The 26,953-nt window shown below is 41.3% G+C and overlaps 1 long non-coding RNA gene across 1 annotated transcript in view; it reads right to left on the bottom strand.

The window, feature by feature from the left end:
- LOC140635713 (uncharacterized) overlaps window positions 1-26,652 on the bottom strand; it is an 81,254-nt gene extending 54,602 nt beyond the window's left edge. Inside the window, exon 1 of the long non-coding RNA XR_012033058.1 lies at window positions 26,400-26,652. This is a non-coding gene — a long non-coding RNA (uncharacterized lncRNA). The remainder of the gene's footprint in view (window positions 1-26,399) is intronic.
- Between the last annotated feature and the right edge of the window lie 301 nt (window positions 26,653-26,953).

Genomic DNA, 26,953 nt, shown 5'->3' on the forward strand with positions numbered 1-26,953 from the left:
GAATGGAAGAGAATGCTATTCTCACCGCCACATCTGTAATAGGGTTTTTAAAGGGAAAACAGCCAAGTCCTTGGCTTTCCTTCCTTGCTCTTGGCAAAACCTCCTACTGCTCTAGGAGGATTGCAAGAACATTGACCCAGAATTCCCGGCGTGTTTCCTTGGAAAAGCAAGCTAATTCTGACAGCTAAAACTTCTACACGGTGTATCATAAGATCCCTGCGGCTCAGACCCGACAGTTATTCCCTACGGTCTCGCCTGCACAGCTGGCCCACAACAGTGAGGCTCCCTGTGCCTCGGGAGCTTTCTGCTGATGGAGCATAGCTTCCAGGGAGCCCCAGGATTTAAATCAAGACCAATAAATGGGTAGAAGCTACAAAGGGTCAGGTTTCATGCCCAAATAAGGAGAATTTTGCAGCTGTCAGAGTTGCCCAAACGTGGCATGAACTTCCCTAGGAGGTGGCAAGTGAGATCTGTGACCCAGAAGATGGTCACTCACAGGCCAGTGAGTGGGGCAGGGCTCTGGCAGGGCTATTTTACAATTTTTTTTCTTACCCAGCTCTAGTTGCAGTGTGCTCTGCCTGACTCCAGAGGGGCCGGTCTTCAAAACATCCCTAAATCCCTACTTTTCATTCAGCTGGTATTTGCTCATCACCTACTGCACGTCACGAACAGTCCTAGACACTCAAGATGAAGGGCCCTGCTCTTGGTTTAGACCAGGTGAGCAAGGAAGGCCTCCCTGCACAAGCAATGTTGTAGGCTGAGATCCAAATCACAAGCAGGAGCCAGAAGTGGGAAAACTATGTGGAGAAGCATGTCAGACCAAGAAAACAACTGGTGGTAAAGGAGGTCCTGCTGCAGGAATCCTGGAGTGCAGTCAGGGGGGCAAACAGCAGGAGAAGGCAGGGAGGGGCCACATCCTATACCGAAGGCTTCATGAGCCAGTGGACAGGCTGGCTGGCTTGCTTTTTCCCTCCCTCCCTCCCTCCCTCCCTCCCTCCCTCCCTCCCTCCCTCCCTCCCTCCCTCCTTTCTTTCTTTCTTTCTTTCTTTCTTTCTTTCTTTCTTTTCTTCTTTCTTACTCTTTCTTTCTTTCTCTACTGCTGCCCTTTAACAGGCCTGCTGATTGCCAGCATCACCAAAATTCCTTTGCTGAACACCTACTTCCCTCTATAAGCCTCAGGAAACCAGGGCTGCGTCCTCCCACCCAGCTGCTACTTCCTCTGAACACCCCCCAAGTCTGGCCTTTGCTTTCAGCATCTTTCTTTACCCAGTGTCATCGAAGAACTTGGATCTGGGCAGCCCCGGCAGCTCAGGGGTTTAGTGCCACCTTCAGCCCAGGACATGATCCTGGAGGCCCAGGATCGAGGCCTACGTCAGGCTCCCTGCTGTGTTTTTCTCTCTGTGTGTCTCTCATGAATAAATAAATAAAATCTTAAAAAAAAAAAAAGAAGAGGAAGAAGAACTTGGATCTGATAGTCAATTGCTTACTTTCTGCTTTACCAGCTCACTACAGAAACAACATCCTTTTTCTTCTTTCACTTGTCTTTTCTATGTGATGACACACAGGTACATTGTGGACATGGGTCCAAATACAACTGGGGAACAAATTACTCAGTCTCTCAGGGTGGGGTCGGGAGGGGTCAATGTAGCACAGGGGTTAAGGCACAGGGTCCAAGCACAAATGTCTGGGTTTCAAAGCAGATTCCTCCTCACTTGCCAGCTGTGTGACCTTGAGCAAGCCACCTCCCAGAGCCTCAGTTTTGCCATATGTAAAATAAAGACACTGATAGTCCCTACTCCATGGGAGGGAATGGAAAGAATTTAGAGCCGGGGCTGGTGCTTAGGGAGTGCTTATAAAGCTTAAAGGTTTATTTGGCTCAAACTTTGGTTTTATGTGAGTGTTAACATTGTTCAACACCAAATGAATATTTGTTGAGCATCTACTATGTGCCAGGCACTGTGCCAGGTGTGGTTTCACAGAAACAGCTTTGGTCTAGAAGTCAGACAACTTGTGTTTAGGTCTCACTTTGGCCATGAGCTGGGTGACCAAAGATCAACCTTGTCAGTCCTCTTCCCCTTTAAAAGAGTCCACTAGGATCATGTGACTTGCAAGGGCCCTTCTGGTCCTGGCTTGCCTGAATGACTGTCCTCAGGAGGACACCCCCACCCCGCCTTGTGCGCCCCGCTCCCATGACCCCTCCAGCTACTCACATCTACCAGGCCTAGTGTGCAATCGCACACTCTGGAGAGAAACAGGTCTGATCACTGTCTTGTGCTTGCCATAAAATATTGATTAGGGAATTTAAAATTTCGAAATGATTTAGGAGCCCCAAGATGGGGACGTAATGTGCTGTGCCCAGCTGCGTTATGAGCCATCTATCTCCTGTCAGCAAGCAGCACGAAAGTGACAGAATCAATACAAACGTGTCTGAAGAGAGTCTTAACTCATTTCCTTCCTCCAGGGGCTGTGGTTGGAATGGGTCAGCCCTGGGAGATCAGCGCTGAAGCTGGAGCCTGGACATTCATCTACTGGGTGCAGGAAAGGCAAAGCTGCTAGGGTACCGCCTATTTTCACTCTTTTTATTGGCTGCTACCTCAGGAAAAATTAATGAATCTAGAACTTCCATTCCCTCTTTTCCTTTACCAAGGCTTTAAACAGGATCTTCTGGGAGGTGACCTGAAAGAAGAATGATAATTATAGCTGCCTCATATTTAGCACTTGCTGGGCACCAAGAATCTTCTAAGAATCATCTTAACTTCTCAGAGCCCCAGTTTCCCTATCTATGGAAGGAAGAGGATGATCACACTGCCTCATAGGGTTGATGCCAGATTAGCGCAGATGCATTGTGAATGCGCTTCATGCCACTGACTTGTACGTCTCAAATGGTTAGAATGGCAAGTTTCGTGTCATGTATTTAACCACTATAGAAAAAATAAATCCTAGCAAGGTTAAAGCCGAGAAATGGCAGTGCATTGTGTATAAAAGGTTCTCCAAACATGGCAACTCTTGAGAAGACTGGGAGGCAAAGTGTAACAAGTAATGTGTCCAAAGTAACAAGCTTCAAAGCCATGGAGCTGGCATCTGAACCCAGGGCTCCTGATGCTATCACAGAAGGCACTGTCCTCCTGGCCACACTATGCCACAGAAGAGAGGGCAAGTGTACTGCACGAAGATCTTCTACATCCTCCTTTGCCAGGTTCACCTATTTCCCGACCCGGCATCCCAGGTGCAGGTCTTACATTCCTCAGCGAGGTTAGTAAATATGTTGCTGTTGGGGAATGGCTTTGCTCCTTCCTGCCTCACACACAGTTCCATGTACCTGAAGCATTTATCAAACACACTGAGAGGCTTGCATAGGAATTTAATTTTTCTAGCTAAACAATGGTGTGTGGAGCAGACAAATAGAATTACTCGTTTAACCTTAACTTTGCCCGCCTATTCAGCTTTAGGGGGTTGGATTACCCCAGGAGCAACATGACATCTCAGGATTTAGGATACTAAAGAGCACATCTATAAAGGATGTATTTACTACATCAAGGAAAAGCCAATCCATAGGTCTTTTAAATTCAGGATATTTTTTTCATAATAAATTTATCTTCCTAAGAACATATATACTAAAGCTGCTTTTTCCCAAGACTGTGTTGACCTCCTCACAGTACAGAGTATAGAGCTACTGTTTAGTCATGCCAAGCCTCAAATTCTAGAATGTTAGTGTGACTTTTGCTTATCATAACTTACCTTTTATTCAACCTCTTCCTGCAGCCTATTATTTCTTTACTCCGTTTATCACATTCATTGATTAAAAACGTATTTTGGGGGGACACCTACTACAGGCCAGGCAATATGGACTGTACAGAGAAATCGTTAAGACAGAGTTTTTGCCCTCAGAAAACTAATGTTCTAGCAGAAAAGACAAACATGTAAATAAAAGAGTACAATACAGTATTTGAAGTGGTGCGACTCAGGGATGCCAGTGGAGGGAACAGTTAATTCTTCTGGAGGATCAGTAGCAACGTCAGGCTATGGCTGACTTTTGAAATGCATCTTCATGCAAAAGAAAGTGACCCAAGTGGACTGAGTGAGGAAAACCATTACAGAAATGGCACATGGGCCATGGCATGGAGCTGAAGAACAGGATAGGGAATTGAGTATAATTTGTCAAAGCTAGAGCATAGGGTGTAGGTAGGGATGATGTGGTGGAGATGGGGAACCAAAAACAGTTGCTTTGGTCATTAGCAGCCAGAAAATCTGAACAGATATTTTTCCAAAGAAGGCATAGAGATGGCCTACAGGTACATGAAAAGATGCTTAAACATCACTCATCATCAGGGAAATGCAAATCAAAACCATAATGAGATATTACCTCTCACCTGTTAGAATGGTTATTAAAAAGATAAGAAATAACAATTCTTGGTAAAGATGTGAAGAAAAGGGAACCCCCATGCATTGTGGTAGAGTGTAAATTGATACAACCACTATGGAAAACAGTATGGAGGTCCCTCAAAAAATGAAAAACAGAAATACCCTATGATCCAACAATTATGCTTTTGGGTATTTATCTAAAGGAAACAAAAACACTAATTTAAAAAGATATATGCACCCCCATGTTCATTGCAGCATTATTTACAATAACCAAGATATGGAAATGACCTAAGTGTCCATCAGTGAATGAATGGATAAAGAAGATGGAAGATTCTACAGTCATTAAAAAGAATGAGATCTTGCCATTTGTAACAACATGGATGAAACTCAAGGGCATTATGCTAAATAAAATAAATCCGACAGAGAAAAACTAATTCTATGTGATCTCTCTTATATTGGAATTAAAAAAGAAAAAAAAAGCCCACAGACAAACAAAAAAACCAAGCTCATAGATACAGAGAACTTATTGGTAGATACCAGAGGTGGGGGCAGATGGGAGAAATAGGTGAAAAAGGTCAAAAGTTACAAACTTCCAGTTAGAATACAAACAAATCTTCGGATATAATGTACAGCATGATGACTAAGGTTAACAATACTGTATTGCATATTTGAAAGTTGCTAAGAGAGTAGATCTTAAAAGTTCTCGTCACAAGAAAAAGGTTTTATAATTATGTAAGGTTATGAATGTTAACTAGACTTATTATGGTGATCACTTCACAATGTGTGAAGATATGGAATAATCACGTTGTATACCTGAAACTAATACAGTGTTCCATGTCAGTTTTACCTCGATTTAAAAAATGGTGTGCTAGATTGTATTATTGTTCTGAATTGTTCCTTTCCCTTTCTGTAAAAGAAATATGCATCCCTTCCTGTTGCCAAGCAATAGCAATTTACAGAAACTTCCTGTGAAAGGAATATATTCCCTGCCCCCATTGACCACAAGCTACATGAGACTTGCTTTAGCCAACTGAATGTGAACCAAAGTGACATATGCCACATTCTACATAAGAACCATTGTGTGATTCAGCCACGTATCTTTTTCATTTTCCGTAAGAATAGTTATCCCAGATGGTGGCTGTTTCTTCAACCTAGATTCTCAAAGGAAGAATATATTTGTTGTAGGAGCAGTGCCATTCCAACCCACAGACGATCTGAAACGTGATCAGGAAATAAACTTTTATTGTAAGCCACTGAGTTGTGGGGGTTGCTTGTTACTGCAACATAATTTAATGAGAACTGACTAATATAGTTGGAAACCTATTTTCACAAGGCTCCAAGAAACAGGCAAATGGAGCTTTAATGTTTAAGACTTTGCCAACCAGAATGGAAGTTGTGGACAAGTGAAGAAGGGACATTCATTCTTCCAAAGTCATGGTCCATTTCGAGCATGACACAGTTTTCTCGCTTACATTCACTGCACAAAATCTCTCAGATTTCTCACAAAAGACCTTTGATCATCATCTTTCTGCTAGGGGAGAGACATTAGTAGAGCTTCCAAATTCTCTAAATTGAAATTATTCAGTTGAAGTCGAATACTGAATAAATCTAGGAAATAAGATTGAGCTAGCTGATTTCATGCTTTAACTTTTTTTTCATTTCCCAACCTGTTTCTATGTGTAAAACACCAAGGCAGTAGACCATCTGCCACTTAAGTTTCTGCAGTAGCACTTAAAGCAGACAATGCTTTTTGCCTGAGGAAAGTTATCTTCCTTCTTGTGTTAGCTTATCCAAGAGAGACAAAGATAGAGTTCTGGTATTATCCAGAGAAAGACATTGCTAGAAGGGTTTCCACAGATTATTTGAGCTTCCTTTTTAGAGATGTGAAAATCGAAGACATAATGGGACTTATATATAGCAGCTGGCACATAATAGGTACTCAATAAATAACTATTGAATAAATGGATGAATTAAAACCTGAATGAATGAATGAATGAACACTCAGCCTTATTGCTGATGGCAGGAGTGGCCCTAATTAAACCTGGTATGCCATGTCAAATACACTTTTCACCAGGATAAATTGTGTTTTATCATTCATTCATCTGCTCATTCAATATCCAAATTCTGTTGAGCTCTTCCTGTGCGCCGCACACTGCAAAGGAGAAAGATGGCTTGAGCAGGTCACAGCTTCTGCACTCCAAGAGCCCTGGTCTAATGTGAGCCCTTCACAATTCTAACTTCCTTGCCAATACCACTTTTGTATTCTATGTCTTTAGTTCTTCCATCATCCTCTCTTTCACAAAGGAAATTTTCTACTGGTATGCTTTTCTTTAATGCAGGTTTTTTTTTAATTTTCCATAATAACTGTTAATACTAATAATATTTACCATATTTGAAATTAAAAATGTTTATTTAGGGATCCCTGGGTGGCGCAGCGGTTTAGCGCCTGCCTTTGGCCCAGGGCGCGATCCTGGAGACCCGGGATCGAATCCCACATCAGGCTCCCGGTGCATGGAGCCTGCTTCTCCCTCTGCCTATGTCTCTGCCTCTCTCTCTCTCTTTCTCTCTGTGACTATCATAAATAAATAAAAATTAAAAAAAAATAAAAAAAATAAAAATAAAAATGTTTATTTATTTATTCATATAACTAGAATAGGGGTACCTGGGTGGCTCAATGGTTGAGTGTCCACCTTTGGTTTGGGTCATGATCCCAGCATCCCAGGATCAAGTCTTGCATCAGGCTCCCTACAGGGAGGCTGCTTCTCCCTCTGCCTATGTCTCTGCCTCTCTCTGGGTGTCTCTCATAAATTAATAAACAAAATCATTTATAAATAAATAAATAAATCTAGAATAAACCCACTACATGGAACTTAAACAGCATTTTTCTTTTTTAAAAGATTACATTTTTCAGAGAAAAATAATTTTAGGGAAAAGAATAGCATTGCTTTACATTTTTTTCAAATATCTTTAATACCCAGCTTGAAAAAAATAACTAGATTCTCATGTCTGGTTCATATATTGAATCTCTTGTGATATCACATGTCCTGTAACCTTTGCAAATTTCCCCTGTACACTGTGAGAATATGGAAAGTAAAAATAGTAAATAATGTCTTAATATTGTTTTGAACACAGTTTCAATTTCAGAGACCCACTAAGTGGTGTTAAGGACATCTCAAGGATCCCTAGACCACACTTAGAGAACCACTGTTCTGAAGACAACTTAATCTTCCCTTTAAATGGGGGTGGAGGGCGGAGGGAAATTGGAAAGTTAAAAGGAAAAATGCTAAGGGACCTGGGTATGTCAAACCTCTGAACACATGCCCATTCGGGATGTAGAGAGTGAAGATGGAACATGGCCTTCCCCCAAATTAATTATTTTTTTTAAGGTTGGACAGCAACTCCCCAGGAACATTTAATACTCTTTACATCAGGCCCCATGAAATTTAAGGCAGGGTCATTGCTATACCAGTGTTTCTCCTCCATTAATCCTGTTTCATTCTCTTGAGGACCAAATGACTTACAAGGATAAAGGAAGTTGTTTTAAAGGAAAAGGTACAATCAATTACCTATACACCTATCCCATGTCAAATAAATAAATGTCACCTTTACACCAATGAAAACAAAAATAATATACCCAAAAAACGTGTATAAGTCTATGAAACCTTTGTTTGTGTATATATTATTAAAGAGTAATTCTGTACCTGAAAGGATACTTGAGAGATTATAAAAATATGCAAAATATGTCATAATAAAATACAAATAAAAAAGTGCCATTAAAATAAAGAAATAATCAACATCTAGCAGTAATATGAAGTTATAGAGGACAGTAGACAAAAATGCAAGACCAAAAGAACTGCATAATTATCTAAATCATTTAAAATTGAGGTCCAGGTTCCTTTTAGTCCTAGCAAAGGCAAAAACACAATTAGCTACAAGAAAATATATGCTAACTTTATTTAACATAGAAACCCATGGCACTGGCACTAAAACTGTGGGTCCTCATAGAGGTGGACAGTAAATAGCATGGAGAAAATACATTTCTTGTAACTTCCCTCAATACAAGCTTAGGGCATAACAGCAAGGCCTTTAGACCACAGATTTAATATCTGTAATATATTGAGGGTTTCATGATTCTCAGTAATTCCAAAACTACTTGTACAAAGGTTTCCAGTGGCTTTTCACCTTCAATGACTCACATCCACACTCTCTAGGCCAGCATTCAGAGCCACAACCTAATTTCCTGAAGTTATCTATCACTGCATCATGTTCAAACCCTCTACCCTAGACAGGCTGCTATAGTCAGCCCTTCAACCTTGATTCCTGGCTCCACATTTGTGTATATGCCAAGTCTCCCACTGACTGTGTACCTGCTGGGTATTTGTTACTTCAGGGCTTATGCCATGATCAGAGAAATATATATGAGTAACCTGCCTTGCCCGTAAGCTCTTTTTCACTCATTTTTATTGGCTTGTTTTGTTGTGTTTCAGGAAGAATAGAATGAAATGGAACAAGTTGTGTAGACCAGGGTACCACGTGTACAATTCATTTAGTGTCTCCATACAACATACCCTCCCACCCCTTTCCCTTTCCTTGACTAAGTTCCATGAAAGCTGGTCATTCGTTCCATCATTAATCTATTCAACAAAGATTTAAGAGTCAGGTGCTGTTCTGAGCTATGGAGATATAGCAGTGAGTAGAAAGACATAATTCCAGTTCATGCAGACAAAGCACAAGTGAACAAAGAAATTGCAAGTTATAATTGATGCTATAAAAGCCAAAACAAGGGACTGAGTATGAAATTAGCACTTTAGGTAGGGAAATCAAGGAAAGTATCCTTGAAGAGTGATATTTTAGCTAATACCGAAAAAGAAAAAAAAAAAGGAGGAAGTTATTACAGGAAAAGGGGGAAAGAGCATTCAGATGAGTATATGTGAGTCAATTTCCTCACCTGTTAAATAAAAGAATAACAGTTCCTATCTTGTGTGGGCGATAGGAGAATTTAATGTGTTAATCCATGAAAAGCACTTAGAACTGGCTAGGCTCATAATAAATGCCATTAAGTTAGTGATGTAAATTACCATTCCTGGCAAAGGGGACAGCATGTGCAAAATCCTTGATGTGTAAGGGAGTATGATATGTTCAAGGGATTAAAAGAAGTCTGGTATGACTGAATCATGGTGAATAAAGAGGAAAACATGGTAAGAAAGAAAATGGAGAGGTAAGAGTCAGAGCAAGCAAAGTCCAGGACACACAGTAGGAACTTGGATTTTATCCTAGAGGCAGGGCAAAAATTTGGAGGTTTTTAAGTAGTAAAGTTGCTACTGTGTGTAGAGTGGACAGTAATATACAGGAAGACTGGAAGAAGAAAGGCCAATTAGGAGGTGGCTGCATTAGCCCAGGTGAAGATGACAATCTAGGCTAACACTAGAAGTGGCAATGGACATTGAAACATACATTATAGAATTTGGAGTGACAGGACTTATTGATGGATATGATGTGAAGAGTTGGGGAAAAGGCAGCAAGAGCACCTTTCTGGTCTCACTCGGTTTGAAATGTCTATAAATAGCCATGTCAAGTAGATGATTGGATTTATAAGTCTAGAACGCAGAGGAGAGGTAAGATAAAAGATAAATATTGTGGACATCAGTGTAAACATATTTAAATACATGGGACTTGAGAAGATCAGCCAGGACAAGACTTTGGAGAGAAATGGAGAAGAAACAAATCTAAGCTCTAAAGAATCTCAATATTTAGGGGTTGGGTGAAAGAGAAAAAGCCAGCCAAGGAGACTGGGGGTCATGGTCAGTGAGGTCAGAGAAGAGTCAGGAAAAAAGAAGCACCTGGGTGATTCTGTCCACTGAGTATCTGCTCTCAGCTTTGGTCGTGATCCCAGGGTCCTGGGGTGGAGCCCCACGTTGTTGGGCTCCCTGTTCAGCAAGGAGTTGGCTTCTCCCTCTCCTTCTGCCCCTTCCCCTGTCTGTGTGCTTGTGCTTGCTCCTTCTCTCTCTCCCTCAAATAAATGAATAAAATCTTTTAAAAAAAAAAAAAAAAGGAGTCAGGATAAGAGAATTTTCAAGGAAGCCAAGAAAGGAGAGTGTTTCAAGAGGGAGGAAATGGCCAACATTGTTCCAAGATGTCGAGGCCTCAAACAAAGTGATAATGAAGAGACACCACTGGATTTGGTAACTGGGAGGTCACCAGTAATCTTGGCAAAATTGAGTTCAATCAATTAGTAGAAGCAAAGGTTTGACTTGAGTGGATTGGAAAAGAGAGATTGGAAAGTTAAGAGAGCTTAACTGGCTTATTAGCTGAATTGTTAACAATGCATGTAGACAATTCTTTTGAAAAGTTTGTGTAAGAAGACTATCAGAGAAATGAGACAGTGACTGGAGAGCATGTGGATCCAGGGAAGGAGTTCTGTTGTAACTGATCCCTGGTATTTACAGGCAGTGAACTTTGGTGTCCATGGTTTTACCTCAGAAACTCTAAGTTCAGCCAGCAAATGGGTTACATCTTTTGTCCCCTGAAGGGAAACATGAAGTTGTAGGAAAATGTAGGAAAGTAATATGTAAGTAGTCTCACCTGGACATTCCTCCTAATTCCCCCCACCCCGCCCCCAGCTATTATTTTACTCAGTAAAATATTCCTAAAGTTCCCTTATCTTAATATCAAAATAACCATGTATGATATATTTCAGAAATTAATTCAATTTGTAACTATTCTTGGCTGGAAGACATGTGTTCCATATGTCCTCATCCCTGACTGAATGCCACAACATCCCCATCTCTCACCTGGATGCAGAGTAAATCATTAAGTTTCAATGTGCCAAAGCAGTGTTCATTTAGATAGACACTACAGCAAGCCAAATATACTCATTTAAACGTCAATAAACTCGACCTCCAGCTGCGTTCATTTGTGCAGAGGAAAGTAGGATAAATTTGAGGAACATCAGTGAACCCCGTTAGCTCTCAAGATGTTATTAAAGTGGAGGAAGCACCAACCTCCCACCAATAGTTCCTAAATGTGATCACTTTCAATTTGTTCAATTCAGCAGATAAGTGATATACAGATTCGAGGCTTGGAATAAATCGTAATAAGAATTCCAAAGCTGTGATGGTCCAGCAGGAACTAAGAACACATATCCCCATCCTATTCTGCTGAATTAATTTGGGCCTATTGTGGCTGGGTAGTCTGCTAGTATCACAAACCAGCAGACTTGTGAAAAGCAAAGTCTGCTTCTATCAGCAACTGACCAAAACACTAATGGCCCTATAACCTCCAAATGCAATTTGAGTATTGATTTTTTTTTTCATTTCTGTACTTTATCTAAGGGCTGTACAATGTCCGTTGTATATGATGCCATAACAGAAGACAATACAAAGCCAATTCCCTAACAAAGATTCTGTTCGAACTCTCTATATTAAGATCATCTTTGGTTAGTTTGAAGTTAGAGGTTTTGCCTTGGGTTGGGCCAAGCACCTTCATTTCACCCAAAAACCTGGGCTCAGTAAACATTTCCATTAAAGTACTTTATCAAAGCAGAGGCTTATTCTAACCTAACAAATGAGTAAAACCGTAATTAATTAATCCACTGAATGTTTATCCTTGGTATGAACATTAATCATTTTAAAATAATATGGTGGGGAGGGAAACTAAAAGGAATCTAATCTTCGCTCGGGTTTCTAATGTAGGCTAGGAGCTGCATTAGGTGCTCTCCTTTTAGTAACAAACTTAATTCATGCACCTCTCCTATAAGGTAAGTATTATTACCGCTGATTAGGAAGTGGAGTCTGGCATGTTAAGTGATTTGCCCAAGGTCGTACACTCAGTACAAACTGAATCAAGATTTGGCTGATCCCAAAGTCCATATGTTCTTCCCACTCCACTGGACAACCTCCCCCACAAAATGACCCAAAACATATTACAAATGAGAAAGGGGAGGAAGTCAAAACAATTATTTGTAGGGTCAAGACCCTAGAGCATTCACCTTTGCAAGAAATAAATCATGTTACCACACTGATCCATGCCAGTGAGTTAACTTCTCATTTATTCATTCCGCAAAATAATCTAATTATTTCAAGCCACCAGAGAACATGAAATTACCGCTCTAGTGCACTAAATTGCTCGCCAGTAACTTTAAAAAGCTAACCAAAAGGTCTAAGTTATTCCTGGAAAACCCATCAGCCTATTAATCAGAGAGAACTCATCCACTTCCCACTATAAATTGAAGCATCGCTTCCTATTCAGCTCCTGAAATTTCACACACAGTAAATAGTTGGATCTGTGCAGCCATAATGCCATGTAGTACTTTTCTTAGAAGAGGTTACTTGATCAGTCCTACTTCCCTAAACCTGAAAATGGAGAGGCAGGAAGGGACAGAAAGACACAAAGAAAAAGAGTGCTAGTGGGCTGCGTATGTGTATGCACATGCATATCCACTATTTATTTTTCTCTGTGTTGGTATGTTTAACCATCTCTAATGGACTCCATAAATGCTTTCAAATCCAGTTTCAATGGTCTATTTGCTGCCTAGTATAGCATATAATCTTTTCCAAAAGTGGTATTGATCTTGTTAAGTCTCCTCCTCATCTAGACTTTGAGCATCCCTCTGCAGCATCATTCCTGTGGACAAACCAGGCTCTTCTTCCATACAGCTGTCCACTCCCAGTATCTGAATGCTCTTTGCCTACTAAATCCGATCAGGAGGCAGGGGGATGAATAATCACGATAATAGCCACCAGGCATTGAGATACACTATGCTAAACACTCCACATGCATTTTCTCAAAGGAGCCTCCCTTACAGCAGCCTATGGGGAAGTATTATTATCCCCCTGTTACGCCAGGTGTTAAATGTGATCCCTATTTATGACAGTGAAACTGGACTGAAAGAATTTAAGTAGCTGATACAAGCCCATTCATTCCACTCAGAGGCGCTCCACTGGCTCCTCCCTCCTGTCCTATCTTTCCCTACTGCTCATCACCCTCAATTTTTTTGAAGTGTCCAAGAGAACTGTGTGATTATTTCCCTACTCATCTCTAAGAGCAGTATCTAATTCCCTTGAGAATCCTACAATGAGAGACAAAATGGAATGTGAGGTAGCATTCTGTCCCCCAACCCAAAGTTGAACATGAAATGAAATTCAAACCCCTAACACTGTGCCCAGTCTTTTCTCCCAACCAAACTTTCTCTAGCTCTTCTTTTTCCTCTCCCTCCACACTCCACATCACACACAGTCAAATCTGGCCGCATCTAGACCCCAGAACACCCCGCACCTTTCAACTGGCTGAGTTCCTATTCTTCCCTCTAGAGTCTTTTGTCTGCCATTTCCACCTGTTCGGATCCTCTTGAGCCTTCAAGGCCCTGCCAAATTCCACCAGCTCCTCTCAGTGATGTCCTTGTTCCTCTCAAGTCAAGATTCATCCTCCTCCTGTTCTTACTATACCCCTTCACCTCTTGTTCATGGCTGGCCTTGAGTCGTGATTCCTCAAATGTGACAAGCCATGGCTTATTCATCTTTGCAGCCATTCCTCTGTCTCCCCCCACCCCCACCCCAAAGCAGTTGGCATATTGCTCTACAGAAAGTAGATTCTCACTACATGTTTAATGGGTTGAATTGACTGTTTGGGTCCCAGGTGGCCCCTCAGCAATGGGTATTGAAGGCAGAGACCCAGAGAAGATTTCAGCTCAGAAGAGCACCTATGAGTAAAGGAAAACTTTTCTCCAGGCAGAATGAAGAAGGAAATTGAAAGTGAACAATTACCACCTAGAATTTAAGAGGAAGAAATGGAAAGATCCATTGCCTGGGCTGATTGGCAAGACCCAGGAGGGGTTGCTGGGTGAGAGCCAGAGATGAGGTGAGCCTCCTGGGTATATGGAAGGACTGACAAGAAAATGTAATCAAACAGGGCAGGCCTGGAAAAAGATGACGTTGAATGTTAAGGACAAACGTTGCCTAGGTCTTTGCCTAGGACCGACTTTCTTTGCAAGGTAACTCAGTTGTCACTGCTGAGATAGCAGGAGGCTCTGCAGACAGCCTGCTTCTTTGCCCTGTGCCGCTGACAGGAAAGATTCATAAGGCCCGGTGAGGAGCAGTGACCTGCCTGCTATCTCTTTATGATCTTCAGCAACCTACTATGGACGTGGTAGAGAGGGAGGGGGAGTCAACAGAGGAGGAGACACCACCCTCACCCCCTCGACATTCACATGACCCGATTGTGTCAGCGCCACTTGTCCCCCCATCTGTCACAATGTCAGCTCCTGCTGGGGCCCCAGGATCCACAGAGGTTGCTCCACGTGTCGCCCCATTTATCTTTGCAGGCGGCAGCGCTGATGTGTTTGACACTTCTATTTGTTATCCTACAAAGCAGGGTCCCCACTCTTCAAAGCAAAGGGGAGAAAAGTCAGGGATGGCACAGGACCAGGACAGAAATAAGCACTAGGAGAAATCTGGAGAAGAAGGTCTGCGGCATCTGTACATCTAAAGATGAGAAGGGAGAGCAGGCAATTTGGGGAAGCAAGCCCTCCACCTTGCTTTCTGGAGGATGGCTGAACCAGCAGAAAGTGTGTATGTGAGTGTGTGTAGAGACCGTGGCATCACACTACAACTCTCTGACAACAAAAACAGTCTAGTATGCTTTTGTGGGACTAACTACAGTGTCTGGTAGCCACCACATTCAAACTCTCCATCCCTCTCTTCTCCTTCCTCCACCCCTTCTTCAAAGAATGGAGCAAATAGAGACATGGGTCCTCTGCCAGCTGACACCTCAAGCTCCCCCTTTTTAAGCTATGACATTTATCACAGTCTGTGCTCAGAACACAGACTGTCTTTGAAAAGATGCTATTCCTAGAGGAGCCCTTGATCCCCCACACACATACCCTTCCAAGCTCCCATTGTCATGAAAAGCCCTCCACCTGGATAACACACACCCCACAGGAAGTTGCCTGCAGCTGCACAGATGCACTGGTGCTCTGTACCAAACACTGACACCAAAGGGTTTAGGGGTGTCTGGGATAGACTAGATTCCAGAAATTGTGCCCATGGGACTGGGCTGTGAGATGTTGATTGATGTAAAAAGGAAACCAGGTGTGACTATCAGGTGATGAGACTAATTGTCTTGTGGCTCTTTAACTGATTCCAAATGAATAAATGATCTGAAACTCCAAGACTGGGGAATCCTTAAGAGTAAATGGTGCATAAGGAAGGCAGGATGATCAGGCCGCCATGTTTGGTCAAGGTTTAGTGGAACAAACATGATCTTGGAATCCAAAAGGATTAGGTTAAGAATTCAACGACATGATAAGGGAAAGCACCTAAACATAGCAGATACTCTGCAGTTAGTATCTATTTTGACATTTTTATCATCATTATTATTAAAACCTGCTGTAGCTTGGCCAAAAGGCTTCTATCTGGGCACCAAACATCCCCCTCTCTATTGCTCCATGCTGAGCCTGGGGAAGGAATGGGAGGGAATGAATAAAAGCATCCACATTTGCGAGTATCTGGAGCAGGCTGGCAGGGTGTGCTACAGTGCATTCACAGAGCTCAGTGATCCTCTTTGTCAAGGGGACAAGAATGAGCAGTTCCTCAAGGAACTGTCAAGGGAAGTCCAGCAGTGAGAGTGTGACGGGGACTGGGGCAGGGAAGGGGATTGCCCAGGGGAAGTCAGAAAGCAAGCTCTGCTCTAGAGCCTGGGGACAGAGGTGAGGGTTTTCCCTCATCCTCACCCTCATCCAGCTCCACTGAACAGTTAAACTGGCTTGTTCAATGTCACTCAGTCAGCAAAAGGGCTGCACCTAGAGACTTCAGATGCTAGTTTGGGCTCTTCTCACAATGCCACATGCTTCTCAACAAAGGAATGATTTCTCAATTGATTCAGACCAAGCTAAAGAGAGCGTATGGTTTGGAATATCAAAAGACTAGAGCAGGAGCTCCTGAGCATGGGCCATGGGCTGTGAAGAACCACAGGCCTGTCACCTGCTGCTGCCCAGGCCATAAAAACCCAAAGGGCTTCAGGAATCCACTGGCTTCTCTGTGCGTCTTCCACCCCTAGGGCTCTTCTTGGACAGCATTTTCTGGGCTTTGAAGCTGCCATGCCTCTCACTCATATCTTTCCTCCAGGCTGGTCTCAAGTATCCCAATGACATCCCTACTTGAAAGAGTGGACTAATGAGAAATTGGGATAAGATCATAAAGCAGGCCTGTGGCCTAAGGAAGGCTGAGATGTTGGCTTATTGAATCCTGGTTCAGCAGCCACCCACTTGCCAAGTGATGCTCAACCTCCAGCACTCTGAGGGAGCCACTGGGCAGGGAAATATAGACCAGGAAACCACCATCACTTGACAATTTCTTAATATGTAGAGTTTCTTGCCCCAGAATGAATACGAATAATGGCACTTATTGTCATGAAAATATGCCCACTTATTCATGCTGGAATTTGTGTTGTATTTTTCAAATGACTTTACTATGATTCATCAGTTATTCAAAGAATGCCTCTTGAGAAACATTTTTTCTAAACATACATTTTTTTTCTAAACCATGTTTTCTAAACATATATTATCTCATATTACAATCACTAAAGTCCTCTAAATTATATTTTCATTAGCCTCCCCTACCTTGCTGCCATAAGAGACTGGTTACTGAGGAATACCATTCCCATAATTTCACCAAGGACATGGGGTTTACCAGCAAATGTTTATAACATATCATTTTAAAATATACCCTCTCCTGGAAACTCTTTGTGAGTGCCTCCTATCTGCCAGGCAGATGGCATGCAGAGGCTTAACAAACAAGTAACCAAGAAAAGTAAGATATTTTCAGCCCACCCTTTCCTCTTGCCCATCACCTTAGGCTGTAAGTCAAGGGCTGCCAAGGTGCACATACACTTTGTCAGGTTCAGACATGAAGTTTAGTGACAGTACTTGAGTTTCACTAGCTACTGAGCTGGAAAGAAATATGTGGCAAGGAAAAATAGTACCTATGCATGAAAGCAGAAAGCTATTGTATATATACATATACACAAATATACATATATACATATATAATTATATATGTATATATAATTAATGTATTGTTATTTATAATATAATTGCAATATGTTATGTTATGTTGTGTTATGTTATGTTATGTTGTGTTATGTTATTTAATTAGTGCTCCCAAAAGAATTGTAGTGATTTTCTGGAGAGAAAATCACAGTAAAGGGCCCAACAGTCAAATGCAACAGCCAGGCACATCCTCTGACCAGGGAAACAACCAGGGATTCAATGGAGAGGGCCCCCTTCGATAGGAGAGGCGGATGTCACCCAAGTCAGATCACAACATGCTCACCTAGAGGATCTAATTTCAGGCCCTATAGAGTGCACTGTTTCTTGCCTGTTCTTGCCCAAAGAAAGACAAAGTGCTGGGACAGAGGCAACACCAGACTTGGAGAAACAGTTCTGGCTGCGTGTTCCAGATCTACCATAGTGGTTAAGTCATGTGCTTCCTCAGCCTCAATTTCTTCATCAATAAAATGGAATTCACATCTTTCTCCCGGATATCAGAGGACTGCTGAGAGATACACATTAGAGCTGCAATTTATAAGTTATAAAATGTATAAAGCAATAGAAGGAAATTTCCCTGCACTGCAGCTAGAAAACTATGTAATAACTTTCAGGTTTACAGGCAGATACAGAGTGGTTTACAGACCAACCCATGCCTCTAATCTCCAGGATGTGTGTTGAGGTGTGCTTGGAGGCTGTACAGTCACTTATGAATATGAAGGTGATTCACTGTACACATGCAGGTCTTTCAAGGGAGAATACAGTGCCATCTCGGAGATGGTAGAGACATGCACCATACCCCATGTGAACATAGAGACAGTTTCAAATGCATTTTTCACTATTGTGGCTCAGAGATTTGGATTTTGTGGAGGATGGAGAGGCAGGGATGAAAGCAGGCAAGGAGAGAGAGAGAAGATAGGAATTGAAACAACCCAGAAAACAGTCTTCAAGTATTCAGGGTACACTTTGTCAGGCTAGATGTCTCAAGAATCCTCCAACATAGCATGTTCTAAGCCAAACTCATCATTGTCCCAACTCTAGCATGCCTGTTCTCCTCTGTTCTTTGTGACAGACAATGGCTATACCAGCCACCCATTGTTCCAGATCTAGGCATCACCTTGGCCTCCTCCATCCAGTTAATCCAAATCCAGTAACAATAAATGTCTTTAAATGTCCAGTCCTAATAGGACTATGTCTGAAGTCCTCTGCTGGCCTGAATTATCACAATTACCTATCAAAGTTCCCAGTTCTCTCCCTTGAATCCATTGTCCACATTCCTGATTCCTAAAACCAAAAACCTGATCTTGTCCCTTCCCTTGGGCTCCTACCTTCTTCTGTGAATTTGTTTCTTGTCTTTCTCTCTTACACATCTAGACATATTACTCTTGCTTCTGGGTCTTTGCATATGTTATTACCACTGTCTATAGGTACCTTTCCCCACTTCCCCTACATAAGTCTTTCTCATCCTGGAGTTTCCAGAAAACTTTCTCATTCCCACAGGCTAAATTCAGTGTCCCTCTTTAGCACTTCCTGTTCACACCCTCTTTGACATGATCAAGTATTGAGAACATTGAATAGTAAGAATTGGTTTGCCAACTGATTTCAAGACTATGAACAACTCTGAATCAGGGCTCAGTTCTCTATGTTAAACACCCTCAAAAGTGACTGGAGCATAGAAGGTGCTTGATAACTATTTGCTGATTTTTTAAATTTAAATTCAAGTTAGTTGACATATAGGGTAGTATTGGTTTCAAGAGTAGAATTTAGTGATTCAGGACTTACATAATACCCAGTGCTCATCCCAACAAGTGCCATCCTTAATGTCCATCACCCATTTAGCCCATCCCCCACCCACCTTACCTCCAGCAATCCTCAGTTTGTTCCCTACAGTTAAGAGTCTCATGGGGCACCTGGGTGGTTCAGTAGGTTAAGCGTCTGCCTTCAGCTCAGGTCAGGATCTCACGGTCCTGGGATCCAGCTCCACATCTGGCTCCCTGCTCAGTGGGGGTCTGCTTCTCCCTCTCCCTCTGTGCTGTCTCTCTCTCAAGTAAATAAGTAAAATCTTTTTTTTAAAGAGTGTGTTACGGTTTGCCCCCTCTCTGTTTTTATTTTACTTTATTGTTCCTTCCTTTCCCCTATGTTCATGTGTTTTATTTCTTAATTCCACATGAGTGAAATCATATGATATTTGTCTTTCTCTGACTGACTCATTTCACTCAGCATAATACCCTCTAGTTCCACTCACACTGTTGCAAATGGCAAGGTTTCGTTCCTTTTGATTACTGAGTAATCTTCCACTGTATATATAGACCACATCTTCCTCATCCATTCGTCAATTGATGGACATTTGGGCTCTTTCCATAATTTGGCTATCGTTGATAGTGCTGCTATAAACATTGGGGTGCATATGACCCTGCAAAGCAGCATTTTTGTGTACTTTGGATAAAGTCCTAGTAGTACAATTGCTGGGTCATAGGGTAGTTCTATTTTTAACTTTTTGAGGAACCTCCATACTATTTTCCAGAGAGGCTGCACCAGTTTGCATTCCCAACAGTGTAAGAGGGTTCCCCTTTCTCTGCATCCTCACCAACATCTGTTGTTTCCTGAATTATTCATTTCAGCCATTCTGACAGGTGTGAGGTGGTATCTTATTGTAGTTTTGATTTGTATTTCCCTGATGATAAGTGATGTTGAGCATCTTTTCATGTGTCTGATAGCCATCTGGTTGTCTTCTTTGGAAAACTAATCTCCGACAAAGCAGGAAAGAATATCCAATGGAAAAAAAGACAGTTTTTTCAGCAAACGGTATTGGGAAACTGGACAGGCCACATGCAGAAGAATGAAACTGGACCACTCTCTTACACCATACACAAAAATAAATTCAAAGTGGATAAAAAACCTAAATGTAAGATAGGAAACCATCAAAATCCTAGAGGAGAAGACAGGTGGCAACCTCTGTGACCTTGGCTGTAGCAACTTCTTACTAGACACATCTCTGGAGGAAAGGGAAACAAAAGCAAAAGTGAACTATTGGGACCTCATCAAGATAAAAAGCTTCTGCACAGCAAAGGAAACAATCAACAAAACTAAAAGGTAGCCTATGGAATGGGATAAAATACTTGCAAATGACATCTCTGATAAAGGGTTAGTATCCAAAATATATAAATAACTTATCAAACTCAATACCCCCAAAACAAATAATCCAGTTAAAAAATGGACAGAAGACATGAATAGACACTTTTCCAAATTTTGTTGATTTGGGTAGCAATAAATGGATGTGGGTCTGGTTCAATTAGTATGAAGAAATCAAAAGAAAGCTTTGCTCTGACTATACCCCATTCCAGAGGACACCTCTTCCATTCCCTTGGTGACTATCTGGAGCCTTTCCACAGGTCAGGTCTCTACCAGAAGTCATGAAACTTACTCCAAAGCTCCAAATACGCTGTTTGCCCTAGTGAACCTGGCTTCCTGTACTCCCCAATGTAACCCATCTTAGAAGTGGGTATTCATGATCTTAGGCCCAGAAAGGGCCTTGAAAGTAGTCCTAAGACCATCACTTCAACCTCTTGACAGGGCCATTGAATGCATATTTCCCGAATAAATCAATGAATGTAAACCAGGTTTTGACACATGCCCTATGTATTCTGCAGCATAAAGGAATAAAATTGTTCCCATTCCTTCCAAGCTTTATTCATCACTACTTCAACGGGACTTGGGGGGAGATAACATTCCCCTGCTTTCAGAAAAGTATAAGGATGCACTTTGTGATAGCTATTTTCTTTCCTTTATTTCATGTAGGTGACAGTCTATATGGCCAAACTTGCCAAAAATCAGGCCCTATTGTCTATATATTGTTATGTAAAACACAATCATTAAGATTTCTTGGGCATTTAAAGCATCACTTCACCTTTCTTACTGGCCTGAATTGTCCACAGGCTTTAGGAGGTTGCACAATGCAGTAGAGTGCAAAAAATGGTCACAAGGCTTCATTTCTCCCTTTATCCAATCACTTTCCAATGTGACTTTAGCTCCTCCCTTCAGAGGCAGTCTATTTCTCCTTCCCTTGAATTGGGCTGGCATTGTCATGTGCTTTCCAAAACTTAATGCAGTGGAAGTGACAGTAAGCTAGTTTAGAGCCTAGGCCACAAGAGACCTTTTGCACTTTGGCAGGAAAGCTACCCTACCTAGGAAAGCTAGCTACCCTGCAAACAAGCCCTGTTGAGCCTCCTGAGTGACTATATAACTCTATTCCAGTTATCTATTGCTGCATAACAAGCCACCTCAAACTCAATGGCTTAAAACAACAATTATCATTCATTTTCCTTACAAATGAGCACTTTGGGCAGGTCCTGGCAGAGGCTGTTCATCTCTGCTTCACACAGCATTAGCTAGGGCAGCTCAAAGACTGGGGGTGACTCATCTGGGAGCTGGAGTCAGCTAAGTGTTACTTACTCACATGGCTTCTGGCTGATGCTGGCTGTCATTTGGGACCTCAACTGGGACTATGTGTTGGACACCCAGCCATAGCCTCTCCTTATGGCTGGCTGGACTTCCAAGCATTGTAAGTGGGTTCCTAGAGCAGTCATAAAGGGAAGAAAATGGAGCTCCCAGTTTCTCAAGACTAAGCCTGGAAATTAGCCCGGTATTATTTCTGACCTATTTGATTGGTCAAAGCAGTCACAAAGTTCTTCCCAGATTCAAGGGGAAGAGATATAGAAGAGTAAACTACAATGTCCCATTGTAAAAAGAACACATGAGACAGGATGTATTCTGGTGGTCCTCTTTAGAAAATAGAGTCTTCCACACTCCCATATCCTAACCAATAGTTAACCAACTGCCAGACACCAGTCAGACACACACACACACACACACACACACACACACACACACACACCAGCCAACTGGCAAACTGGCTGCAAATGTATAAGCAAACTCAACCAAGATTAGCTGAACCAGAGCAGCAGGAGTGCCCAGCTACCCTGTCAAGAAATACTGGCTATAGGCTTGAGGGTATTAATAGATGACTATCTTTGTAAGTTATCAAGTTTTAGGGTAGCTTTGTCCCACAGAAATAATCCTGGCTCTATCATCTACTAACAAGTTAACCACTTTGAGTCTGTTTTCTTGCCAATGAATATGTCTATGTCACAGGTTCATAAATTATTAGGATTCAATGACATAACGTCTTATGTGCCTAGCAAAGCACTGGCACTGAATTCATATATGATAATTCCCTTCCCTTCCCTTCCCTTCCCTTCCCTTCCCTTCCCTTCCCTTCCCTTCCCTTCCCTTCCTTCCCTTCCCTTCCTTTCCCTTCCCTTCCCTTCCTCACACATTCAAAGCTGTAATGAAGGTCATGTTCTCATCATTCCCTATGCTGCATAAACCAAGGTCATAGAATCTTGACTGTATGTCAATCTTGGTTCTGCTTTGCAGAAGGTGACTTTCAAAAATAACTCTCCTTACTAATCAATTAAACTAGTGAGAATTTTCAAAATCACTCAACTATTCCAGGAGAAAGGATAAAGGGCAGGACAAGAGGTGAACTGTATGATCCTCCTAATGAAAATTTCAAGGAGTCTTGGTTTATAAACACTGCAAAAATCCATTCTAAACAAAAACATCAGCTTTTCACTGTGACTTGGATATTAGCCAGCAATGAAGGAGAGATTGACCTGATTTAGGGTTGGTTGCACAATATGAAAAGTGATTTTTTTCCCTTTCCCTAGACCTAGAGCTAATAGCTTTGTTTGTGTCCCTGATCAACAGAACATTGTGCTTGTCCCCTTTAAAATCTGTAAGTGCACAAATGGAACTTTGCTTATAGTTAACTCCACATGCACTTTGGAGCTGCTGCAGTTGACATAAACTCAACTAAAGCAAGGGTTCAGAATAAATGCATCACATTCTGATATTCTGCACCTAAACTCCTGAGGGGAGGGGAATACCAAACACAGAAGCAAAAGATGACTGGTTATCTCAGCTTTTGCCCCTGACAACAACAACACAGGCTTATATTTGAAGGGAAATTTTCATCTAAGAGAGGCTCCAGGTCCCTGACTTCCTCTTAACCTATACAACAGCTCTGTGTGACAGCAGAGTAAATGTTAATATTCTCCATCTATAGATGAGGAAAGCTCTGTGATTTGACTACTTGTTTAATGGTTGCCAAACTTTTAATGAACTCTCAAACTGAGGACTTTGTTAGAAATTCAGATTATTAGGTTCTACCCCAGATATTTGAACTTAATAAAGTGTAGGGAGGGGCTTACAAATCAGTATTTTGAACAACATTCTAGATGGCCCTTTGATAACATTGCCTCAGTCTGATACTCTGCCTACCATGAAAAATCAAAGGATGATTTTTAGAACTCATGCATACAAATAAATCCTATTTTTTCATGGCTTGTTACTCTTGAGAATTTGGAAATACCATGGGTCACATCATGCCCTCTTGAAACATAACTATTACCTTCAGTGAAAGCCTCATAGAGCACAGTTAATGCATTAGGTTGGTGCTTGATCTGACTGCCAACACCACAGTATTTGGCTTTGGAATGCAGATTTTTTTTCCAGTAGATTTGTCTTCCTAATTATGTCTGACTTCAGATAACATTAAAATTAAATTGCTTTTCCTTTTTCTTGGGCTCACACCAGGGCAGGGAACAAGTAAGGAAAGCTATTCCTTAAGTGTACAAGATGGAAAAAAAAAAGAACCAAATGATAAACTCAAAGAGCTATAGTGATTACCTGGTCCAGCTTCTCATTGACTGAAGTAGAGAAACAAAGGAATTGAGATATTAAAGTTCAAGACAATCCAGCCTTGACCAAATAGAACCAAGCCATACATCATATAGACCAAATGGCTTTTGAAAACTCTATGCGGGCAGTCTTGAGTTCTTCCTCTCAAAGTTAATCAACACTCTATCATATTTGCCCACCCTCTCATGGAGCTAATAACTCAAATGAGAAGCCAATGGCCATATAGCATGATTATTCCTTTAGCACATTGTCTTGTGCCTTTATAAATTATTGTTATTGAATATTTGCTTGATGAACTGAAAGTTCCTGCCACTTTATAAAGCCACCTTACTATCTGAAGATTAACCAAAAATGATTCTTATTGTCTTTTCATAGTAGACACTCAATAGCTGTTTGATGGATGAATGAGTGAGTGAGGGCAGGGCAGGAATCATTTTGATGATCCAGACAGACTAGATGCAAAATTGAAGCATGTGAAGGGTAATTCTAGAGAAGACATAGGCAATATCAAGTTGACATCAAGTTGAATTAGATTAGCCAGATGAAAGCGGTTTCAATATCCTCTGGAGGGGTCTTTTTGTTATGAGAACATCTAGCAAGCATGAGGTTACCACCACTTCTTCAGCATCTTAATCTAAGGAAGCAAAAACAAGTTCCACCTACCCAGTGGATCAGGAGCCATCCTACTCGAAGAGGTCCTCACTGCTGTTCATATTAATGTGCATATTCACATTTTGAAGTACAAAAGACTCTTGCCTTCATTTAGTGGCCAAGTTCTCTGAACTTCCCTTGTTACAAACCACCCTATAAAACCTTACCCAATACAAAAACTAATTTCACATTAACGAAAGTCATGAGGCAGGGGCTAACTAAATGCTTGCCAGTCCTTTTTTCCCATCATGGGAATACAGGAAACCTACATTTCCTAGCTTCCCTTGCAGTTAGGTTGGGGCCATGTGTCCAGGTTCTGGCCAAAGGAATAAGAGAAAAATAATTGTCACTTTGAAGATGGATATAAAATATCTCCCACAATCAACCACATTCTATATCTTTGTTAATCAGCTGAGGAAAGCTAAAACTCCAGTGGAGAACATCCAAAAAGTCCTAGGAAACATGGGAACCACAGGACAAAATGAGTTTAGGTCCCCATATCAACACTGGAGTAAAGCCCTCAGAAGACATGCCTGATCTCCAGGAGGTTCTAGCATGAGGCAGAAGGAAAATTCTGCTAATATAACCTTCAATGAGAGGTCGGGGTTGTTGATTACAGCAAATATTCTAATATGGGTCACATCTTCACAACTCAATAATTGAATCTATAATGGGCATGTCTATAAACTATTATAAGACAACCTAGAAGATTAAACAAATTTTAGACTTTTTTCCTCTCTTCTAGAGAAAAAAGAGATTTAGTAAACTAAACACTAAAAAGTAGAATAAACTAAAAGTCCCTCTTTCTATTTGTAAAAGTAAACACTTTCTCTGCCACAATTTTGCCTCTTTTATATCTGAAACTGAGTTTTTTATTTTTGTGATTACATAATCAAATCCACTCAATAGAAAATCTGAACTACTATCTGTTATTAGCTTGGATCCACTAGTCTTACCTTACAGCTTCTCTTTATTTGAAATGCTCATTCTTTGTATCAGACTCCTGGGGCCTCCAGGAGAAAAAATATATATATTATTACCAGATTTTATAATATTTACTGAGCATTCACCTTGTATCAAGGACACTGCTAGCATTCTCACAAGCACCCTATGAGATAGGTCCCAATTTATAGATGAGAAAATGAAGGCAGAGAAAAGTTCTACTTGTTTCCAAGGCCACCTAGATCATAAGTTATTTAGGCAGATTAGGATCTGTTCACTCTCACTATAGAACCTGTTCTCCTAACCACCTCAGCTTATTTTCTTCCTTGAGTTTTGTATGCTCATTTTCTTGGGTTTGTCTGTGACTATCACATAGTAACCATTTTCCTGGAGACAGAATTCCAAATTGGCTATGACGCCAGTTACTTTAATTATGATCTGGTCAGCTTCCTAAATGTACCTCTGAATTGGCCCTTATTTTATTACTCTAAGCTCTACATATTTATGAATATAAGTGAGGTTCTTTTTGAGTTAGGAATTCTTCAAACTTTTCCAACTATTTTTCAAAGGCTTGGGGCTACTCACGCTCCTTAATGACTTAAAGGGAAATTTTCTCTCCATTACAAATTTCAAGCCTGCTTACCTTTTAAATATTTAATATTTAGGTATTATAAGAGCAGTAGGATTATTTGATGTCCTAATTGCCTCAGGCCTTGTTTTCAATGTCTTTGTAGCAAAGTGTAATGCCAGCAGTAGCATCCATCCTGCTGCTTAGTTTAAAGAGCATCCAGACAGCCTGTCTGATGTGAGACCCAGGGTTGAACTCAGACGAATATAAGGGTGCAGCCTAACCACCGTCTGGAGAGTCATACTTTGCCCCTCTCTCCCCACCACCTCCAAACACACATGCATGCATGCGCATGCATGCACGCCTACAGGTAAAATGACATCACAATTCACACCCAGGACAGAATTAAAGGAAAAACAAAGAAAAGCAGTGTGAGGCACAATCCCCTACTCGTTTTTTGTTACTGGGAGTTCTACAGACTGATAATATTTGTGGATAAATGTACACCCAGTATGTCCATTTCTGTGTGTGTGTGTATAAAATATGAAAATGGGGCTTTAGGCTAAAGTCTTGAAACAGATATCATTTTGCTATGGTGTCAAATTTCAAAGGAGGGAAACAAAAACTAT

The sequence above is a fragment of the Canis lupus genome, chromosome 6, assembly GCF_048164855.1.
Source record: "Canis lupus baileyi chromosome 6, mCanLup2.hap1, whole genome shotgun sequence".
NCBI lineage: Eukaryota > Metazoa > Chordata > Mammalia > Carnivora > Canidae > Canis > Canis lupus.